Raw genomic sequence first — 4,648 nt, 5'->3', positions numbered from 1 at the left:
CACACACACACACACACACACACAGACACGTACACACACACATGATATAATATACAACATTATGCATTTTTGTAGTTGTTTACGACAACATTATCTCTTGTTCTCTCATTTCCGTAGTTTCACGCATTCATACTTTGTTTATAGATGTTGTCTCCATTACTGCTATACCTGATTCTTTGTCATTATAAATGTACCCGGTCGTAGGTGTCTATTTCCAGTTTGAGCAATGTATGATTCAAACATTGTTTTTATTTTTTATATCAATGAAAATAATGTATCAATTGCTTATTATAATAATATAAGGCGTAATTACACCCCGCCTTGTTGTTTCGAGTAAAAGTAAATACAATACTATAATTGAACTGGTTTGCTTTCAAACACACTATATAAGATACTAATACTTAACTATTTTTATGATTCAGTTTGAATATACGTAACGAGTCAGGTGTTTATAATTATGATAATGCCAACAATTTCTTGACTTTCCTTTACTTCATACGTTGACTTCGTTTGTTTGGTCAGTTTTGAGCATGATTCAAGAGCAATAATATTATCAGAATTATTGTGCTATGAATTTAGTTCTTAGCATTTGTAATGGCGTTTGTACACACTAACATTCCTTTATACTTGATCAGTCTTACTTATGCATAATATTATGATGTCCTGTGTTGGTTTGCAGTCCAATAGCGGAAAATGTATGAAAGACGATCCGACGTTTTTCTATCGGCAAACGGTAAAGCCATAGTGTCTGGTGAGCGTTCTGGTGAGGTCTGCTCCCTATACTTCTATTCACTTTGACCATTGTCTCAACCGGCGTCTGTGGTTTAGCGGTTATATGTTTTGCCGTCGCACACAGAAGACGTGACTTCGATTCCCATGTTGGAAGCATTGTCATGGAGTATTTCAGCCTGTCTGTTGGGGGGTTGTACCCTTCACAGCCCGGGTTGCCCGTGATAACTAGTAGTGTGGAAGCAGTCTGCGTCCCAAATGACCTTAAGTGTGACGATAACCGACGTAAAACATCTACAATTACAATAATTATTGTTATCGTCCCAAGCCAGTTCCTGCCCAGTGTGGTCAGCGTCATGCTAGATCACCGCAAACTTTCTTCTTAGACTGTACTTAACGTTCTCCTTGATCTATGCAAAGCTATAATAATGTGAGACATCGTGGTGAAATCAGGCGCTCGTCAAAACATTGAAATCGAAGATACGACACTTTTCCCCCTGTTGGGCAGTTTTTAATCAATTGATTGATTCATTGATTGATTGATTCATTGACAGATTCGTAGGTTAGTTGGTTCGTTGGTTGACAGATTGATTAATGGGTTGATTGATTGATTGATTGATTGCTTGCTTGCTTGCTTGCTTGCTTGCTTGCTTGCTTGCTTGCTTGCTTGCTTGATTGATCGATCGATTGATCGATCGATTAGTTGATTGTTTGATCGATTGATGGATTGATCGATTGATTGATTGATTGGTTGGTTGGTTGGTTAATTGGTTGATTGGTTGAATTGATTGATTGATTGATTGATTGATAGATTGATTGGTTGATCGGTTGATTAATTGATTGATTGATTGATTGATTGATTGATTGATTGATTGATTGATTGATTGATTGATTGATTGATTGATTGATTGATTGACTTATTGATTGATTGATTGATTGATTGATTGATTGATTGATTGATTGATTGATTGATTGATTGATTGATTGATTGATTGATTGGTTGGTTGGTTGGTTGGTTGGTTGGTTGGTTGGTTGGTTGGTTGGTTGGTTGGTTGGTTGGTTGGTTGGTTGGTTGGTTGGTTGGTTGGTTGGTTGGTTGGTTGGTTGGTTGGTTGGTTGATTGATCGATCGATTGATTGATTGATTGATTGATTGATTGATTGATTGATTAATTGATTGATTGGGGTGATTGATTGATATGTCCACTTAAGAACACTATTTCTGAAGGGATTTTACTGAAAACGTTGATGAAGGTAAAGAAATGTAAATTTCCAGTTTCCAAGGACATTCAAGCTTTGGAAGTCACCAATTAAGTTTGGCGCCTTTTGCTTGCTAATCTTACCTCTGACACCAGGTGACCTCCACCACATTCAATAGCAAATATGTCAAGGTCTATGGGTGTTTTTCATCAAAAGCGAGACAAATTAAACTTTAATATAATGCAATGACTCTTTAATAAATGCTCAAACATTGACGAGAGCCTGACACATAAAAGAATAATAATATGGAGCTATTGGTCCAAAAATCTCGATAAGAATAATTGCCTGACCAGGCAGGAAAATGCTGTTTCCTTTATTCTTCGATTTTATTATTTTGACGAGCGCCTGCTTTGACCACGATGCCACAAAACATAATAGTTGACGTTTCTACCATCGATCAAGCTTGACTGACGAGTATACTAATGTTGTCCTATTGCTTGTTTAAAAAGTTAAGCATCAACTTCTGTACAAAGAAAGGAAAGCGCGATGGTCACATTTTGATTTGTTATTTAACTAATAAAAGAAGCACTTTGTTTAATGTGTTTGCTTTCTTTGTTTTTTATGAGTGTTCAATATGTGCATAGGTTCTAGAAAATGAAACAGTGTATCTGAATTTTGTGTTCTCTTTTGATTGATCTATTTATTTTTTGCCTGTTTTTAAAATTTTTATCGTATTATTTCTTTTTCAATCAGTCTGAAATGTTGATCTGGAAAATAAGATTACAACAGAAACCCCCGGAAACATCTGGAAAATGTTTATTATTGTTTCTCATTTACAAACAAAGCTCTAAGGCGTTGCACGAAGATTTACGGAGCGAAGAACCGAGGACTGCGCCAAAACATCAGGGTTCGATCCTTGAAAAGTGCCAAATATGAAACTCCCCCCCCCCCCCAGCAATTCTCTCCCACCGTTCAAATGTCAGTAGTCAGGGCCAAAACATTTCCTTCAAAGGGAGTTAATTCCTCGGATCATCTCCCGCTGTCCGCTCGCCCTACATTACTTATCTGAACCGCTTGAAGGCGTTGATCCATCTTCATAGCGCAATGTTTACAATTATCAGTTTGGAGTCACTAGATAGCATATTATTTATTATATTGTCATAGTGCTGTCATTATGGCCTAAGTCAGCCAGGCGTAGGCAAAATCGGAATGTAATAATTTTGTAATTCCCTCTTCACAGAGCATCATTTAATATATTATAAAGTTTTCAAAAGTGACGGTCCGTTTCCAACTTTTAGACGTTTTCGTTTTTAATGACAAAAAGTGTAGATCTAGGACGTAAACAGCGAATCGGATATTCTCGATTATCTCTAAAGGGCAAAAAATACAATGAATGAATAAAAAAAAATAAAAAAATACATAAATAAATAAATAAATAAATAAATAAATAAATAAATAAATAAATAAATAAATAAATAAATAGATTTAAAAAAAATAATCAATGAATCAGGCCTTACTTGCTGCACTGTGACGGTATAATTTTCATCCTCAGCCATGTAAATTGGTTTAGTGGCCACTATCAGCTTAATTGCCTCTCGGGCAGCCCTCGATCATATGTAATGCTCCGTGACAACAGAACAAACTTTTTCCGCTATCGTCTACAGGTTATAGTCTGTAATTATGGAGTGTGTGAAATATTACTATGTTATTTATTTTTTTTAAGATATTGTTAACCATTCCTACTTGAAGAGTAAACTCAAGCCGTGCCGTGAACTAACGTGAAAATAACTAACTTGTGTTCCGCGCTCAAATAGTCGCTTTTAAGGACAAGCGGACTATCCCAGATTTCGGGGGTTTCCAGATATCTTGGCCTACACCAAAAGTGGGCATTGCCCTACCTATAGGAGAAGTTTCGTTTCATTGGTGTGTATATTTGTTTGGTTATTGAGAAAACTCTCCTTGTTTTTAAAGAAACTGAACAAGGTGCAAAATCAAAATAGCATTTTTCGGGATAGCCCTATAGTGCTTAAAAGCGACCAAATGACCGTACGTAGGTGCAAGCGTTGTAAAAATTTTGTTGAAAAATTTCCCGGTTGGCTTTTCAAGGTGTAAATAAAAGATTTTATAAAAAGATAAAAGATAAGAAGATAAAATGAAAGGTGAAAGAACATTATTTTTTTACGATGAAAACACTCCTTACGGGAGAGCACTGTGAAAAAACAATAGAAGAGCATTATATTTTCCTGGGTTACCGCCCCTCGCTTGGCATCTTAGCGCAGGGCGAGACGTGTTCACGCGGGTGTCGGGAAATGGAGAGAAACTTCAGCTCATTAGTAGACCAGTCTGTTCTGGCTAAAACAGCACCTGGACATGGATGGCTACAAATAAATTGGTCGTTTTTAAGCACAAGGGGACAATCCCGAAAAATGCTATATTGAGAAAAACAACGGTAGGGTGTTTACCCTTTGTTCAGTTTCCTTAAAAGAGAAGGTGGGTTTTCTCTATAGCCAAACAAATATACACACCAATGAAACCAAACTTTTACTATAGGTAGAGCAATGCCCACTTGTAGTGTAGGTCAAGATTTCTGGAAACCCCCGAAATGTGGGTTAGCCCGCTTGTCATCAAAAGCAACCAAATATTGATGATGGACCAGTCTGTTCTCTCTCTCTCTCTCTCTCTCTCTCTCTCTCTCTCTCTCTCTCTCTCTCTCTCTCACG

The sequence above is a fragment of the Aplysia californica genome, unplaced genomic scaffold (genome assembly GCF_000002075.1).
Source record: "Aplysia californica isolate F4 #8 unplaced genomic scaffold, AplCal3.0 scaffold00084, whole genome shotgun sequence".
Classification (NCBI taxonomy): Eukaryota; Metazoa; Mollusca; class Gastropoda; order Aplysiida; family Aplysiidae; genus Aplysia; species Aplysia californica.
This window is presented reverse-complemented; position numbering follows the sequence as displayed.